The sequence below is a fragment of the Bos taurus genome, chromosome 14, assembly GCF_002263795.3.
Source record: "Bos taurus isolate L1 Dominette 01449 registration number 42190680 breed Hereford chromosome 14, ARS-UCD2.0, whole genome shotgun sequence".
Classification (NCBI taxonomy): Eukaryota; Metazoa; Chordata; class Mammalia; order Artiodactyla; family Bovidae; genus Bos; species Bos taurus.
In genome coordinates, this window is record NC_037341.1 from 79086444 (window position 1) to 79106591 (window position 20148).

Sequence of the window (20148 nt, forward strand, 5' to 3'; positions counted from 1 at the left end):
GTGAGGTCCTTACTATTTCTGTCCTTTATCATGCCCATTTTTCCAAGCTATCTCCCTTGATATTTATAATTTTCTTAAAGTTATCTCTACTCTACTTCATTCTATTGTTTTCCTCTATTTCTTTGCATTTTTCTTTTAAGAAAGCCTTCTTGTCTCTCCTTAATATTCTTTGGAACTCTGCATTCAGTTGGGTATATATTTTTCCCTTTCTCTCTTGCCTTTCACTTCTCTTCCTTCCTCAGTTACCTGTAACATCTTGCCAGACTTTGCCTTTTTGCATTTTTTTTCCTTTGGGATTGCTTTGGTCACTACCTCCTGTACCATGTTATGAATCCTTGAATCATAGCTTTTCAGGCACTCTGTCTACCAGATCTAACTCCTTGAATCTATTCATCATTACCAGTGTATAACCATAAGGGACTTGATTTATGTCATACCTGAATGGCCATGTGATATTCCCTACTTTCTTTAAGTTTGAATTTTGCAATAATGAGCTCATGATCTGAGCTGTAGTCATCTCCAGGTCTTGTTTTTACTGTCTTTATAGAGCTTTTCCATCTTTTCCTGCAGAAAACATAATCTGATTTCCATTTTGACCCTCTGATGGTGTTCATGTGTAGAGTTATCACTTCAGTTTCTGGAAAAGGGTGTTTGATATGACCAGTGTGTTGTCTTGACAAAACACTTTTAGCATTTACCCTGTTTCATTTTGTACTCAAGGCCAAATTTGCCTGTTATTCCCAGTATCTCTTGACTTCCTACTTTTGCATTCTAATCCACTATGATGAAAAGGACATCTCCTTTTGGTATAAGTTCTAGAAGGTCTTGTAAGTTTTCATAGAATCTGCCAAATTTAGCTTCTTCAGTGGTTGGGGCATAGACTTGGATTAATGTGATATTGACTAGTTTGCCTTGGAAATGAACAGAGTTCATGGCATCATTTTTGAGATTGTACCCAAGTAGTGAATTTCAGACTCTTCTGTTGAATATGAAGAATACTCCATTCCTTCTAAGGGATTCTTGCCTACAGTAGGAAATACAATGGTCATCTGAATTAAACCCTCCCATTCCCATTATTTGCCCACTTTAATTCTCTGATTCCCAAGATGTTAATGTTCAATCCTGGCTTCTCCTGCTTGACCATGTCCAGTTTACCTTGATTCATGAACCTATCCTTCCAAGTTCCTATGCAATATTGTTCTTTTCAGTACTGGGCTTTACTTTCACCACCAGACACATCAAAACCGAGCATCATTTCCTCCTTGGCCCAGCCTCTTCATCCTTCAGGCACTATTGGAAATCTCCCTCTGCTCTTCCTCAGGAGCATATTGGACACCTTCCAATCTGTGGGGCTCACCCTCTGGTATCATATCTTTTTGTCCTCTCATACTGCTCGTGGGCAGGGCAGGAATACTGGAGTGGGTTGCCTTTTCTTCTCCAGTGGACCACATATTGTCAGAACTCTTCACTATGATCTGTTTGTCTTGGGTGGCCTACATCGCCTGGCTCATAACTTCACTGAGTTATGCAAGCCTTTCTCTATGACAAGGCTGTGATGTATGTTCTTGCTGTTATTGTTCAGTCACTCAGTCTGCAATCCCAAAGACTGAAGGACACCAGGCTTCCTTGTCCTTCACTATCTCCTGGAGTTTACTCAAACTTATGTCCATCGAGTCGATGATGCCAGTCAGCCATCTCATCTTCTGTCATCCCCTTCTCCTCCTGCCCTCAATCTTTCCCAGCCTCAGAGTCTTTTCCAGTGAGTTGACTCTTTGCATCAGGTGGCCAAAGTATTGAAGCTTCAGCATCAGTCCTTCCTGTGAGTATTCAGGGTTGATTTCCTTTGGGGTTGACTGGTTTGATCTCCTTGCAGTCCAAGGGACTCTCAAGAGTCTTCTCCAACACCACAGTTCAAAAACACCAGTTCTTCAGCATCCAACCAAAGGAGCAAGCATCTTTTAATTTCATGGCTGCAGTCACTGTCCACAGCAATTTTGGACCCCAGGAAAATGAAGTCTGTCACTGTTTCCACTGTTTCCACATCTATTTGCCGTGAAGTGATAGGACTTGTGCCATGATCTTAGTTTTTGAATGTTGAGTTTTAAGCCAGTTTTTTCATTCTCCTTTTTCATTTTCATCAAGAGGCTCTTTAGTTCCTCTTCACTTTCCACCATTAGCCTGGTGTTATCTCAACATCTGAAGTTACTGATATTTCTCCAGGCAATCCTGATTCCACCTTATGATTCATTTAGCCTGGCATTTTACATAATGTATCCTGCATATAAGTTAAATAATCAGGGTGACATTTACTGAGCATGACCACCAGAGCAAGACCCAGTTTTCCCCACAGTCAGTCCCTCCAATCAGGAAGCTTGCACAAGCCTCTTATCCTCATCCATCAAAGGCAGACAGAATGAAAAGCACAGTCACAGAAAACTAGCCAAAATGATCATACAAATTACAGCTTTGTGTAACTTAATGAACCTATGAGCCATGTCATGTAGGATCACCCAGGGCGGACAGGTCATGGTGGGGAGTTCTGTCAAAACATGGCCCACTGGAGAAGGGAATGGCAAACCACTTCCAAATTCTTGCCTTGAGACCTCCATGAACAATATGTGATACTTGAAAGGGTATTAAAAGTTATCATTAAGCAAACTTTTCCTGTAGATTGTTGTTCAATCATGTCTTACTCCTTGTGAACCCATAGACTGTAGCTCACCAGGCTCCTCCATGGAATTCTCCGGGCAAAAATATTGGAGGGGGTAACCATGTCCTTCTCCAGGGCATTTTCCCCACCCAGGGATGAAACCTGGGTCTCCCACATTTCAAAGTGAAGTGAAATGCACTCATCATGTCCGACTCTTTGCAACCCCATGGACTATACAGTCCATGGACTCCTCCAGGTCAGAATACTAGAGTGGGCAGCCTTTCCCTTCTCCAAGAGATTTTCCCAACCCAGGGATCGAACCCAGGTCTCTCACATTGCAGGCAGATTCTTTAGAGCTGAGCCACGAGGGAAGCCCTGATAGCTTCCCACATTTCAGGCACATTCTTTACTGTCTGAGTCACCGGGTCAGATAATAAACATTTCATAGACTGTGTGGACCGTACGGTTTCAATCGGAAGTATTTAAGCTTGTGCTGCAGCATGAGACTGACAACAACCAACAGACAAACCTTCAAACGCCTGTCACGGGCCTATTTCCGCATTTGGCTCGATGGCTTCTATGGTTTGTCACCGCTTGAACAATTGTGCTGATCCACACACACTCACATATGTATATATGCACATACATATGCATTTTAAAAAATTGCTTGAGTGACATAGGCAAACACTGGATCGAGAGATTTCAGTGTTTGCTGCCAACTTAGAGCAGCTTAGAAGGGTCATTGTCACTAATTATTATATTTTGCCCTCTCAGGCTAATTATACTACCAAAATCAGAATTTCTGTTTTTCTCCTATATTGCTAAGACTTGTCTTTTTCTTGATCTACTGGCACCTGACCAACTAATGCCAAATCTGTTATGAGACTATATCTACCTGGAAATGCCGTTTATGCCAGCAGCTCGATAACCTACTTGAAATGAAAAAAACATGAAATGATTAATAAGCCGAGGATCACTTTATAGACCCAAGTACCAGAACCTGAATATGGACTGGGTTAGAAATCTTGGAAAATGTATGTGCTTAATATCTCACTCTTAAACATCAGTTCTATGAAAACAAGGAATAGCTGCATTAAATTAGATTTGATCCCTGCTGGTGTGACAATCTGGGCCCATTAGCTCAGCTCATTAGAGCTTGGTGTTAATGAGACCAAGGTCAGGGGTTCATCTGCCATATGAGACACCATGCTTCGTATAAAGACAGCCATTCTGTTCAATGAATTTACTGAAATAGTCTGCACATCTTATTTTATCCATATGTTTCAAATAATTGCAACTGGTCACAAGCAGGACAAAGGAAAGAAAATACAGGGGAAAATTAGTGGAAAAGATACATTTTTGAAGGAAACTAGATCATCTTAATGCATAGAGAACACGTTATATTCACTTCCTCTATTTACTTAATAAGTATACTTAATAAGTAATTCATACAAATTGATAATTTGAGCTGAAGTACAATACAACCAACTTCAATTCTGGTTGCATTTGTTCATACATGTATCTGTCAGCCACTATGCTACATACTGGGAGTATAAAAATCAGTACCACCTCAATAACCTGACAAGGGGTATAGCACAAGACGAGGGCAAGTGCCTATTGGGGTTATTATTGCATAGTGGTAGTTGTTGGAAGCGGAGAAGGCAATGGCACCCCACTCCAGTACTCTTGCTGGAAAATCCCATGGACGGAAGAGCCTGGTGGGCTGCAGTCCATAGGGTCACTAAGGGTCGGACACAACTGAGCGACTTCACTTTCACTTTCATGCATTGGAGAAGGAAATGGCAACCCACTCCAGTATTCTTGCCTGGAGAATCCAGGGACGGGGGAGCCTGGTGGGCTGCCATCTATGCGGTCGCACAGAGTCGGACACGACTGAAGTGACTTAGCAGCAGCAGCAGTTATTGGAAGCAATGGTCAAACTCAAATACTTGCAGACTATATCTGGCCAAAGGATACAAAGATTCACAAATCCTATATTTCGGTCAACTTTTCTCCAAAAGTGTTTCCTTGAGGGAGATATAAAGATAAGGCACACCAACAAAGCAAATCAGCATGTTATTGTATTATGAAGGGGGTGCGACTTTCAAGCAAAGTAAATATAGAAGTACAGGAAACTCAGTTAATCTTGACTGGATTTTATTATTAAAGAACTAAGAGACCGTGTTTATCTTTCCCACATTTCTATCTAAAAGTTTCAAGTCTGACCATAGCTTTATCTGCTGAGTCCAAGGTGGTCCAAAGAGAAGAGTAGACAAAGTGCTCTCTCATCTCCTTAAAAATAACCAAACCCGCTTAACCTCCCAGGGCTGAGAAAGGGAGAAACAAGCCTATGTATCACCCTTTAACCAGCAGACAGTTTTCTTATACAAAGCAGACTCAGTTAGAAACCTGAAATTTGGCTAGATAAATTAAAACTGCCTGCTTCTTGCATATATGAAGAACACGAGCTTGCTCTGTTCTCTATCAGTTCATATTTTGCCTCTGCTGATTCCTCTCTGAGTCACCCAACCACATGAAATTCAAGAGCCTCAGGTATAAGAAGAATATGTTGTATTAGACGGTGAGGCATGGAGTGAGCGAGGGTATGTGAGCTCCTTTTCCTTCTTGTGGTTGCAAATGTAACAATGTTTGGTTGTTATAAACTAAAGTTGGATATGAAGTTGCTGAGAAATCACAGTGAACGATGATGTTTGATCTAGACCATGATGCAATTTTGCCAGATGGAGGGCTATTGTGTAAGGCAAGTACAAGCACACGTAAGTGTCCAGTGCAATGTGGACAAGGCGTCTGAGGAATATGAAGAGTTTTAAGTCATAACATGTTGATACGGAATACAATTGAAAACTAGTGTTCACGTCCGAAGATAGAAATGATCTTGCTCAGTTTTCGGCCTGAAATTGTAAGCTTGACATCGATGGTTTATGTGGTTCTTCTTACTTTCTAATGTACAGCTAAGTGATGATTAATTATCCAACATCAAATTTCAAACCTATGAAAATATTTGTAACACATACCAAAATAGGGCTAAAATTATGACTGTATGAACTTTGCCCAAAATGACCAATTAATAAGTAAGATTTTATAAAATGTAGAAATAGATCAGATCATGGGAAAACAGTTCATTTGCGTTTATATACACCCATTTTATTTAACATAAAAAACATGTTTTTTTAGGAACAACAGAGAGTGCTCTCAAATATAATATAAATCATGAATAATGATGCCTAGTGGCTTTAGTACTATCCTGCTCACCATTGAACTGATAATGAAAATTTCATTTTCTCTACGTTGCAGCAATCCACAGTTAAAATTCCTGGAAAAGAGTGTTTACAGAGAATGGGTAATCAATACAGTTGCACAGTTTTATCAAGGCTCAAGATGAAAAAGTAGGAAGGAACAAGACAGGAAAAACTGGGGCTTTATCTTATTGCCTGTGTCCTGGAAGACCTTCTCAGAGGGGAAGCTTGCGTTGCAGCTTCTGAGTGAGTTCTTTGTTTCTTAACAATTGCAGTTTAAATCTCAGGAACAAATGAAGCCTTTTTAAGACATCTGAAAACATGCTCTCAGCTCTAAAGACAAGCTCTATATAAAAATCTTCAATTATTGACTTTTGAGTTAAAATGCTACTGTTATGTAATCTCACATTTTTTCACATACATAAAGTCTAGATGCTGTGAAAAGAAATGAGCACAGAACATTGATTTGATTGGCAGTTAGTGTTCGTAGCTTGGAAAAGTGCAAAGTTGACACAGATGTTGAGCATATTAATGCTGGGTATCCCCACCAGCCCCACCAAAGTGTTATCAGTTTCCTCCCAAAGGAAATCTTACCCTTTCTCTCCGGGGTCTTGCCAGCTGTCTGGCTCTTGGAACATTTCTCAGTTTTTGTACTGATCTCTGATAAACATGCATTTGCACTCCAAAGCTGCATAATGCATTCAGTCTCAGCATGGGAGTCTGCAGCTGTTATATGCTAAGGGTGTTATTTATGTTCTTAACAATTTTGAAAAAGAAAACTTTCCTTCTAGGGCCTAAATTACCCCTCAAATGAATTCAAATTCTAGATTTTTCTCTTAGTCTGAGAATTCCTTTTTTTAAATATCCTTTGCAATGCCCTGTTGGTGTCTTTGCTAAAAGAATTCCAAGAAGAGGCAACACTGTTGCTGTTTCTGCAGCTAAACAGAATTTGATGGTCCTGCTCAAAGTGACTATGTTATGTTTCCAATGGTCATTTATATTTGGTATATAATTTCCTTTCCCCATTAAGCCTATCCTCTACAGAAGCTAAACTGTCAGAATACAAAGCAGAATGCCCAGTCTCCCTCAGCAGTGTCCTGATCACATGGCTAGGAAAGAAAAAGTTCAATGTACTGTCCTGTTCTTCCCATAGAAAAAGCTCTATTCGCAGATTAAAACTTCCAAGTCTGTTTTCTAAATCAATAATACAAAGTGTGTAACTTCATCCATCTACTTATGAAACAAACATTTTTCTCTGATGCAAAAATATCTTTTTAGAACAAACCTGCACATTGATGTGAATGTGAATTGTTTCCAAACTAGGATTCTAATTATTATCCTTAATTGAGTGTCTTGAATATCTGATTACTTTTCTTAGTTGTCTCTGGTGTTTAGCCTCTTTTGTTGATGCCCCCTGGTAGTGCTCTGGAGCTCACTTTAACTGGGCTTCCCGCATAGCTCAGTTGGTAAAGAATCCACCTGCAATGCAGGAGTACCTGGTTAGATTCCTGGGTCAGGAAGATCCCCTGGAGAAGGGATAGGCTACCCACTCCAGTATTCTTGGGTTTCCCTGGTGGCTCAGCTGATAAAGAATCCTGTCCCTCCCCACTGCCCCGCCCCGTGACCACCCCTCCCCGCCCCCGTGACCACCCCCCTCCTCCCCCCATTGACCTGGGTTCGATCCCTGGGTCGGAAGATCCCCTGGAGGAGGGAAAGGCTACCCACTCCAGTATTCTGACCTGGAGAATTCCATGGGCTATATAGTCCCTGGTGGAGAAGGAAATGGCAACCACTCCAGTATTCTTTAGACAATCCCATGTACAGTACAGAGGAGCCTGGTAGGCTGCCGTCTATGGAGTCGCACAGAGTCGGACACAACCGAGGCAACTCAGCAGCAGCAGCAAAAGCATAGTCCATGGGGTCACAGAGTCAGACACGACTGAGCAACTTTCACATCCCATCACCCCTTCGGGGCTTCCCTGGTGGCTCAGAGGTTAAAGCATCTGCCTGCAATGTGGGAGTCCCAGGTTTGATCCCTGGGTCGGGAAGACCCTCTGGAGAAGGCAATGGCAACCCATTCCAGGAGTCTTGCTGGAGAATCCCATGGGTGGAGGAGCGTGGTTACAGTGCACGGCATTGCAAAGAGTCAGACACAACCGAGTGACTTTGCTTTCACTTGGATTCTCCTAACTTGGAGGTATGCCACCAGCCTCTTCATTTCACTTTCCAGGGTGTTAATCATGTCACAATTCTACTTAAAAATACCTCTCATTCACCATTATCTCTTCCTTGGACTAGTATTGATTTGTATGTTCTATAATAAAAGTAATTCCAAATACAGCACTTTCCCCAGTTCTGCGAGCCATTTTAGAGCATTATCAAACTTGAAAGGGTCAGGGAAGCTGGTGGTCTGTAGTCAGCTGTTCAAGAGCATGGGTGGCCTGTGGACCTCCTGAACTTTTGACTGTTGTCTAAAGTCCTGCTTGACTCTCCGCTTCATCTGTTAAACAGAGGGCATGGTTTGAGCAACGGGGATGGTTTAGCTGAAAAAGATTCAAGCTGATCTCTCATCTCCACCCCAGACATGGCCCAGTGGGGCCCAGCAGAGCTCAGAGTTATGCTACAAAGAACCACAGAGACTTTTCCAGCTCCCTGCAAGGGCCCTGGGCTCATAGTGAATGCAAACTAACCGCATGGACTTCCCCAACCGCAACCCCACCATATGCACCCTTGATGCACAGCTGTGTCTTAAAGCGACCTTAGGCACCTGGGAGTCTATTAAGTGCTCATAAATATTCATACATACATCTGATTAAAGCAGACTGAATTATGGGAAAGACATACGCAATAGAGCCTGGTGCTATGTAACTTGAGACTGCCAATCAAAACTGTTAGTCGTTGCTGGGCTGGATGAAGACCTCAAAGCCCTGTTTTGAAAAACACCCCTACCTCATCGCTCAGTGCCTCTCTTGGCGTGGCCCACATCTCCCTTGAGGCGTTCTTTCTGTTCTCTCTTCAATAAACTTCTTTTTTCCATGGCTAAGACCTCAGATTATTTTTTGTGTCCTTACCAGGAACCAAGGCCCGCAAGGCAGGGTCTTCTCCAACTCTGTATACGACAAACCCACAGCAAACATTATCCTCAATGGTGAAAAATTGAAAGCATTTCCTCTAAAGTCAGGAACAAGACAAGGGTGCCCACTTTCACCATTACTATTCAACATAGTTTTGGAAGTTTTGGCCACAGCAATGAGAGCAGAAAAAGAAATAAAAGGAATCCAAATTGGAAAAGAAGAAGTAAAACTCTCACTATTTGCAGATGACATGATCCTCTACATAGAAAACCCTAAAGACTCCACCAGAAAATTACTAGAACTAATCAATGATTATAGCAAACTTGCAGGATATAAAATCAACACACAGAAATCCCTTGCATTCCTATACACTAATAATGAGAAAACAGAAAGAGAAATTAAGGAAACAATTCCATTCACCATTGCAACGGAAAGAATAAAATACTTAGGAATATATCTACCTAAAGAAACTAAAGACCTATATATAGAAAACTATAAAACACTGGTGAAAGAAATTAAAGAGGGCACTAATAGATGGAAAAATATACCATGTTCATGGATTGGAAGAATCAATATAGTGAAAATGAGTATACTACCCAAAGCAATTTATAGATTCAATGCAATCCCTATCAAGCTACCAATGGTATTCTTCACAGAGCTAGAACAAATAATTTCACAATTTGTATGGAAATACAAAAAACCTTGAATAGCCAAAGCGATCTTGAGAAAGAAGAATGGAACTGGAGGAATCAACCTACCTGACTTCAGGTTCTACTACAAAGCCACAGTCATCAAGACAGTATGGTACTGGCACAAAGACAGAAATATTGATCAATGGAACAAAATAGAAAGCCCAGAGATAAATCCACACACATATGGACACCTTATCTTTGACAAAGGAGGCAAGAATATACAATGGATTAAAGACAATCTCTTTAACAAGTGGTGCTGGGAAATCTGGTCAACCACTTGTAAAAGAATGAAACTAGAACACTTTCTAACACCATACACAAAAATAAACTCAAAATGGATTAAAGATCTCAACATAAGACCAAAAACTATAAAACTCCTAGAGGAGAACATAGGCAAAACACTCTCCGACATACATCACAGCAGGATCCTCTATGACCCACCTCCAAGAATATTGGAAATAAAAGCAAAAATAAACAAATGGGACCTAATTAAACTTAAAAGCTTCTGCACAGCTAAGGAAACTATTAGCAAGGTGAAAAGGCAGCCTTCAGAATGGGAGAAAATAATAGCAAATGAAGCAACTGACAAACAACTAATCTCAAAAATATACAAGCAACTCCTACAGCTCAACTCCAGAAAAATAAATGACCCAATCAAAAAATGGACCAAAGAACTAAATAGACATTTCTCCAAAGAAGACATACAGATGGCTAACAAACACATGAAAAGATGCTCAACATCACTCATTATCAGAGAAATGGAAATCAAAACCACCATGAGCTACCATTTCACGCCAGTCAGAATGGCTGTAATCCAAAAGTCTACAAGCAATAAATGCTGGAGAGGGTGTGGAGAAAAGGGAACTCTTTTACACTGTTGGTGGGAATGCAAACTAGTACAGCCACTATGGAGAACAGTGTGGAGATTCCTTAAAAAACTGGAAATAGAACTGCCTTATGATCCAGCAATCCCACTGCTGGGCATACACACTGAGGAAACCAGAAGGGAAAGAGACACATGTACCCCAATGTTCATTGCAGCGCTGTTTATAATAGCCAGGACATGGAAGCAACCTAGATGCCCATCAGCAGATGAATGGATAAGAAAGCTGTGGTACATATACACAATGAAGTATTACTCAACCATTAAAAAGAATACATTTGAATCAGTTCTAATGAGATGGATGAAACTGGAACCTATTATACAGAGTGAAGTAAGCCAGAAAGAAAAACACCAATACAGTATACTAACGCATATATATGGAATTTAGAAAGACGGTAACAATAACCCTGTGTACGAGACAGCAAAAGAGACACTGATGTATAGATCAGTCTTATGGACTCTGTGGGAGAGGGAGAGGGTGGGGAGATTTGGGAGAATGGCATTGAAACATGTATAATATCATGTATGAAAGGAGTCGCCAGTCCAGGTTCGATGCACGATACTGGGTGCTTGGGGCTGGTGCACTGGGACGACCCAGAGGGAGGGGAGGGGAGGGAGGAGGGTTCAGGATGGGGAACGCAGGTATACCTGTGGTGGATTCATTTCGATATTTGGCAAAACTAATACAATATTGTAAAGTTTAAAAATAAAATAAAATTAAAAAAAAAAAAAAGAAAACTTGCAGTCCTGTCAACTCCAGATGTTCGTCTTTAGAATGCTGCACCTGTCTTATCTGCCCTCACTAAACATTAGCTCATCCTCAGATATGCTGTTCCCTGGGACTCAGTCTCTTAGCACACAGGATTTCTCTGTTTTGTTGAAGCCATATAGAGCTTTCCTACTTACTCAAAAGAAGGTTCAAGAATGCAGTAAACTCTTCTGTAAGCTCCAAGTACATTAACTAGCTCCCACAGTTCTTGGGCTTTACCTTTAGCTTTGGCTTTGACTTTGGATTTAGCTTAAAGTCTTTGGACTTCCGTGCACACAGGTGATATGATAATCCTTCAGATAATATTTTATTGTTATTACCATCATGTCAACTTTCTATCTCAACTTTTGTTCCTTTCTCCACTCACAGATGTTCATCTGAATGTACAGACTGCATGTCTTGCCAATTCAACTTCAATATATTCTTAAAAATATACATAGGGTGGGGTCTGTATCTTTTAAATTTATATAAACAGTAAGATGCTATTCACCTATTAAATCATACTTTTTGTTTAAAAATTACTTTTTGGATACATTGATATGTAAGTCAAAGGCTTTACTTTATCTATGCAGCCTCCTAGGTATGTAGGTAACCTAGGAGCTAAGCATTAAGAAAATTAATGAATAGTATGTGCTTCTCTGGTGGTTCAGTGGTAAAGAATCTGCTGGGAAATCCCATAGATGGAGGAACCGGGTGGGCTCCAGTTCACGTCAGGAGTCAGGCACAACTGAGTGACCAAACCACAATGTAGGTATTTACTCTATATATGTATATATATACACTCCAAATTTCTGCTGCCACAAAAAATGGAATGATGGACACCCTGCACATTTGTCCACTGTGATCTGTTTGAAAACAAACAATGATAAAACGGTATTTCGTGGAATGTACGTATCCCGGCTTTCACTCTAGATCCCTCATGAAAAACAGCCCATTAGTTTACAGTCCCATCAACTGTGCATGATTTTTTTTTATTTTCCCCACTCCTCACTAGCACATAATACTGCTTGGCATTGCTTTACTTTTGCTTCAAAAATAGTTTTCTAGTTATTATTTTTTCCCTTTATTTGTGCAGACAGAGTTCATTTTGGTGTAAAGAGCATATGTTGTTATTAACTGGAATCAAACAACTTCTAGTTTGTACCATCACTCAGAGAAGTCTGCCCTTTAGGAAACCATTGTGGTGGTGGTTTAGTCACTAAGTCGTGTCCGACTCTTGTGACCTCATGGACTGTAGCCCTCCAGGTTCCTCTGTCCATGGGATTCTCCAGGCAAGCATACTGGAGTGGGTTGCCGTTGCCTTCTCCAGGGGATCTTCCCAATCCAAGAATCAAACCCGTGTCTCCTACACTGTAAGCAGATTCTTTACCAACTGAGCTACGAGGGAAACCATTGCACTTTCCTAATTGTCACTCTCTATTGATTTGCCTGGCCTAGACCTGGGAAAAATAGAGGAAAAGAAAATTATTGAGGACTACCAGGATTATAAAGCTAATGTTTCTTTTCTACCTCCGTCACAACCTTGATGATATGCCACCATGTCCTGCAGACCTTGCCACTTTCATATGCAGATGAAAGAGCTCCGTGGTCTACTGAGCACCCAGAGACATGCTGGGAGAACTCCTTCGCCAACTGCATTGCCTGCTTGAACTTGCCCTGGTTCACTCCACTCCAGGTTCCACAGTCGTTTCACTCCAGGATTCACAGGCCTTCTAACGAAGTCACCCGGGTTGTCTGATTTGATTTCTGTTACCTATTGAACTACCTCTTCCATCTGCAGCATCTCTGAGGTTGGGGTCAAGGGAAAAAAATCACAGCTTTGCATTCGACACCTTGTCTGAAACCCTGGGGTCTTCTTACAGCAATAGTGACTAACTTGTAACGATATGTGTTCATTACTGGACGTGTCTCCTCTTAAAATTGCGTTCTGTTGTTGGAACCTTGTGTACAGAGGATTATCTTTAATATTCTAAAGGTAAAAATGCGGTGCTGTACTTCGTTGCTCAGTTGTGTCTGACTCTTTGAGGCCCGGTGGACTGTAACCCTCCAGGTTCCTCTTTCCATGGAATTTTCCAGGCAGGAAGACTAGAGCGACTTGCCGTTTCCCACTCCAGGAGGTCTTCCTGACCCAAGGGTCAGACCCGTGTCTCTCTCTCCTTTTGCACTGGCAGGTGGATTCTTTACCAATAGTGCCGCCTGGGAAACCCAAAAAGCCTGGGGTCTTAAAAGCCTCAGAGGAAAGACCCTACCAGAAAGGCAATTTTGGATTCAAATAATAACTGTTGTGCAAAGTCAAGATCACCAGTCCTGACATGTTTGAACAACAGAACATGGAGACAATATTCAAATAGGTTTCAGGCTTCCCTGAGCTTTAATTTACGTGTGTCTATGTGTCTCTGTATGTCATGTATGTTACATGAATGCTTAGGGGTCATCTGATGCTTTTACACTACTTTAATAAGGTTTTGTGAGGGGGATTCCTTTATTCATTGCAGTCACCAGAAGTCATACTTCAGTGAAAATATTTGTGATAATAAGATTATAATATATATATATATTTGTTCTTATTGTTCAGTCACTCATTGGTGCCCAACTCTTTGCAACCCCCTGGATTGCAGCCAGGCTTCCCTGTCCCTCATTGACTCTGGAGTTTGCTCAAACTCATGTCCATTGAGTTGGTGATGCCATCCAACCATCTCATCCTCTGTCATCCACTTCTCCTCCTGCCCTTTATCTTGCCCAGCACCAAGGTCTTTGCCAGTGAGTCAGTTCTTCACATCAGGTGGCCAAAGTACTGGAGCTTCAGCTTTAGCATCAGTCCTTCCAATGAATATTCGGGGTTGATTTCCTTTAGGATTGACTGGTTTGATTTCTTTACTATCCAAGGGACTTTCATATAAATATTCATAAACTCTAGATTTGATTATTACATATTCAAACAGCCTGCCCAAATATTATACAACTCTAAATTAAATTTTAAATAAGTGAACTATTGTTTTATCATGCTCAGGAACTCTTAACTTATCTCAAGATTATAGCAATACTTAAAAAAGTCAACATGGGACTTTTATTTATAATAAAATAGCTCACGCAATGTCTGTCAGAAATGTCAAGCTTCAGATACAGATTTGGAAAGACTTTGACTCGGCTTTCAAGTAGTTCTCATGATCTTGAGTTCATCTGGGTATAAGATTCATACTCAGGAAGGATGGCTTATTTTTTTTTTTTTCCACATCATGATTAAAAAAAACAAAACCAAAACTACTTCACACAATAATTATGCAAAGGTCCTGAGCTTCTTTGAACTCAATCATGAAGAACCAATCACTGAGGTTAGGGAGGTGCCATGTAGTTATCTACTTAAGCTTGGGTAAACCTTGCCCAGGGGCAGAGCCTTTCTTCAGAAACATCGCAGTGCAGGGGAAGAGGGGACTTACACAGTTCAGAGTGCACTGCCGGCATCAGCCAGAGAGGAACGCCACGTATAAAAGGTTCCCTGTTCATTACACAGTCAAGAGGTGATTCCTCAGTGGAAACGCAGGGTACTGCCAGGAAAGGGAAAGTGGAGAACGCTGGACGGGCCTCTCACGGACGCTCACTTCACCTTTGCGTGGTCATCCGTCTTTAATTTTCCTCTCCAACCCAGCTGATTTCTGCTTATTCCGACCACATTTTACCTTCTAAACGCTGACTCAATCATGCCACAGTCTGACATTCTGCACAGTTCCACACTGCGGATAGATGCAAATGTAAAAGGTCTTTCATTCTGAAGATGCATCATATTTTAGGGTTTCATATTTAATAACTGTTTCTGCACAACATTTTGTATAGCTTTTACTTTTTTTCACCACACCTGGTCATAGACTCTCATGTACCTGTGATTTTATTTCTGCTGTCTCTTCAGGCTGCTTTCTCTTTCCCATCCAGAGACTTCCACATATATTTGTCCTGTCTCTCTTTGGTATCACCATGTATGTGAACTCCCCCTTGACTTGTCTGTGACATTGTTCCCTCTTTTGTGCTTCCATATTTCTTTTTTGTTTCTTTGTTGTGGTTCCCTTGATTTTTTTCCCCCAAATACTGGTTTATTTGAACATAATTTTTATTCACATGTTTTCATCTCTTTATACATATCATTATTATTTCTGCTGGACATATATATATATATATTAAAGAAAATGCATGTGAATAAATAAGTAGACATTACATTTTCTTGGTAACTAACAGTCCCCATATTTTAGTCTCTATACACTTCTGATGATAGGGGTTTTGCATAATGTGCTAGACTGTGGATAAAAGGCCAGCTACCAGCATTTAATTGATGATTTTATGAACTTACAAGTAACCATTATAGACCAAAGAGGATAAAACTTTCAAGCTGCCCTAAGCCAAATGATGTATAATCATTATAAATAATTTCAGTCTGCTAATGCAGGAGAAAGGTAGTGCTCTAGCGGCTACCACATTCCCTAGGTTTCTTAGCATATATCAAGCATCCACAGTAGAGCCTGGTACATTTGGATGTTTAATAAATGCAAGCTGCTATTTCTATTTATTAATATTTTTATTAAGAGATAAGTTAGTAGCTAGGACCACCTAAAAGACAAAAGCTATATTTAATTTATCTTTCTACAAAACAGTATCACATTATTACAGGTGTTCCACTAATTATCTCTCAAAAAAATACAGAAACATAATGTTTAGGAATAAATGAGAAAAAATGGCCTAAAATAATCCTAGGTATAAAATGGTATAAAAGTGACTTTTTCAGATAACTCTAACTAAATAAAAATTAAGAGGAAAACAAATTAATTGATCATTTAATACTAAACACAACTGTTTTAAAAATACATAGGTTGTTTTAGTCATCCTAAGGCAGTTTTCAAGTAAATATGAAAAAGATAAAGGTAAGGACAATAAAAGCATTAAGAAATAGTCCACAAATATTACAGGGAAAGTATATTGCACTCAGCTTTCTTTATAGTCCAACTCTCACATCCATACATGACCACTGGAAAAACCATAGCCTTGACTAGATGGACCTTTGTTGGCAAAGTAATGTCTCTGCGTTTTAATATGCTATAACTTTCCTTCCAAGAAGTAAGCATCTTTTAATTTCATGGCAGCAATCACTATCTGAAGTGATTTTGGAGCCTAGAGAAATAAAGTCAGCTACTGTTTCCCTGTTTCCCCATTTTTTGCCAGGAAGTGATGAGCCCAGACGCCATGATCTTAGTTTTCTGAATGTTGAGCTTTAAGCCAACTTTTTCACTCTCCTCTTTCACTTTCATCAAGAGGCTTTTTAGTTCCTCTTCGCTTTCTGCCATAAGGGTGGTTTCATCCGCCTATCTGAGGTTATTGATATTTCTCCCGGCAATCTTGGTTCCAGCCTGTGCTTCCTCCAGCCCAGCATTTCTCATGATGTACTCTGCATGCAAGTTAAATAAGCAAGGTGACAATATACAGCCTTGACGTACTCCTTTTCTTATTTGGAACCAGTCTGTTGTTCCATGTCCAGTTCTAACTGTTGCTTCCTGACCTGCATACAGGTTTCTCAAGAGGCAGGTCAGGTGGTCTGGTATTCCCATCTCTTGGAGAATTTTCCACAGTTTATTGTGATCCACACAGTCAAAGGCTTTGGCATAGTCAATAAAGCAGAAATAGATGTTTTTCTGGAACTCTCTTCCTTTTTCCATGATCCAGCAGATGTTGGCAATTTGATCTCTGGTTCCTCTGCCTTTTCTAAAACCAGCTTGATCATCTGGAAGTTAACATCCCTAGAAGAACTCTTAGAAAGAAGAAAAAATAAAGAGCATGAATTTACTTACCTAAAGTTAAGCTAGGATAAGAAGGGTGATTTTTAGAGAAGACACTGTTTGAGACAAATCTTTTTCAGTTATTATCAAAAGACATACAAAAACTCTTTTCTTTAGCTTAAAGATTTCATTCAAGAAAAGGAAAACAGATCTATAGAAAAATAAAGAGTTTATAGCTGTAAAGTTTTGTAATAGAGGTGCAATTTCAAAATAAAGCATTATATGGTGTAGCTGTATTTTACATTCTTATAAGAGAAAATATGAGCTATTCATCTTTTTTTGTTATCCCCTTAACTAACCAAAGAAATTAAGAACTCACTGAAGACGTATAGTTCTAAATATAACTTTTTACTTGCAAGCTTACATTAAACTGATAACACTTCCCTGTGGAGTATGTTTTATAATCTTGATAAAATGATTTGACTGGCCCCACAGTGATGCTCTGCGTCTCACTATAAAAGAGGTTAATAAGCCTATAACAGTGCACTCCTCCATTCTCTAATGGCATGAGTATGACCAATCTATTTTTATTGAAATTATTTAATTTTGGAGGCCTGAGTTAATACCTCCTTGCCTCAGGAGGAAAATATGATGTTTATGCTTAGGAACCAGAGATGATAAATTTAGCCATTATACTGAGCCTTTACATAACCATGCATTATCTTTCCCTTGCTGTGCTGCTTATCAGAGCTGTAAGCTATTTCTCTATAAAACAAATATGTGTATCCTGCATTTACAAACTATTTTGTCTATGCTGTGTTCCTAGTTTTCGTACTTGAATTTATTACATATGGCAAAGAATGCAATTAATTCACTAAATATATACATACTGCTCAGTGCTTAAGTCCCGTACGCCCAGCCCTATGTGGCCCCTGGGGAGTCCACCGTCACCACTGAGATGCTGATGCTGCCTTTGTAGTCCTTCTGTGCAGGTGAGGAAGCACGCTAAGGATCTGGCTCTCACAGCACGGTTCCCTAAGGTTAATGAGCTTATCAGATTGGCTGTATTGAAGACGTGGCAAAGTCAGCAGCGACTCTTTGATTGGGATGTCAGAACAAAACAGCTCAACAAAACTGATCTCCAAGGATACTAAAGCAGTGGTTTCTCAGCAGAGGGAAATTTTGTGTCCCCTCCCTTCCCTGCTCACCCAAAAAGCTATTTGACAGTGTCTGCAGACCCTTTTTACTACTGACATCTAATGGGAAAAGAGCAGAGATTTTGCTAAAAATCCTGTGTTCTACAGGAGAGCCTCCAACTGCCCCACGCCCCAACAATTATTTTTGTCTCAAAATGTCAATAAGATCTAGGTTGAGAAATCTTGTACTAAAGCAAGTATACAGAAGTCTAAGGGCCAAGCCATCGATTTGCTCTTTTGGATAGCTTTGAATTTAAGTTGCTCAATTTAGGACTGTGAAAACAGAAGTAAATTCTTTGTCACCAATAAAATGCACAATTACTGAGTACTATCTGGGGAGAACACTCATTTTAATAGATGCCCTTAACCATATTGTTTTCTCTCTTAAGTGTAAATAAAGGCATGGGCACCAGGTTTTTGTCTTGTTTGGTTTTTGTACTTTAAAAATCTCCAGCTTTTGTTCCAGAAGCACAACTTTAGAGCAGTAGTAACAATTTCTGGGTGATTCATTTTCTTTTTACTTTTTCTCTGACCTAAAAAAAAAAAAAAATAGAAAGTTGGAAGTTTGTGATCTACTTGTTTTTCTGAACTCTCTCTGCTAAACCGAAGAATCTCCTGGTGTTATTTGCATAGTTCAACTGAAATGGTCACTGAACAAACATCCCAAGGTGGGGCATCATTCTTGAGTAGTTAACATCATTTTTTTCCAAATCAGCATACCCAAAGATATTCTGTTCTCTTCAGTCAGATCCATAGGAGTCCCTTTTTCCCTCTAGCTTCCAGTTGCTTGCTTGGTGCTGTAGCTGTTTTGGCCACTCATTGTGCAGTCTTGTAAGGTTCTTTGAGAAATGTCTTTGAATGATAAGTTGCCACACATGTGCAAGTGATTGCTGATTTTGTTGCCTACTTCCGGCAGGGCTCTGACATGATGGAAGGCCTGGCCTGAAGCCGCCAGTTATCCCTGCCAATCATCAGCCACAGTATATCTCTGCCCTCTGCCAACACCATCACACTGTGGCAGCTTCTGGAGTTATCCTTGATAAAATTCTTTTGAGGCTGATTATAATCATCATTCATATTTCTTTCAGTTACCCAAAGTATAAATCTAAAGAACCATTAATAACATGAGATAATATTTTTTAAAAAAATTGAAACCATGTGTCTGACCTTGAGATTTCAGTTTTTTCATTCACTTTTCAGGCCAAAAAATAATAATAAAATGGGGGGATACCTCTTTTAGGAAAAAAAAATACCTTAAAATCAATATGTAATTTTAAAATACTCATTATATGCAAAATATTTCATTGGATATTGAGAAATATTTAAAAATAGATAAGCTGGTTCCCTTGTCACACTGAATTGGCTATTATCTAGACATGGGACAGCCACTTCCTTGGAAAGCCTTTTGACAATGAAAAAGAAGACTGGATGCTGAAATGCTACTCTGGGAAATCTACATTTTCACATCATTGTATGCCAGCAGAAAGTTGATAAAATCAGGACAAAGGGGCAGATCAGTGGAGGAAAAGAGAGAGTTACAAAACTGAGGTTGAAAAGGTAGCTTTAACTGATATCACATGGGGCTTCCCCAGTGGCTCAGCAGGTAAAGAATCCTGTTGCAGTGCAGGAGACAAGGAGACTCGAGTTCAGTCCTGGGTCCGGAAGATCCCCTGGGGGAGGAAAATGGCAACCCACTCCAGTATTCTTGCCTGGAAAATCCCATGGACGGTGGGGTCGCAGAGTCAGACGCAACTAAGCAACTGGCACATGCGCAGTGTTACACAGGACATGGACGCTCATGCTGAGGAGATTGAACGCTCTCAGAAATGCAACGGCATCACTGAAAACTGAAGAAAAAGAGCAACCGTTGT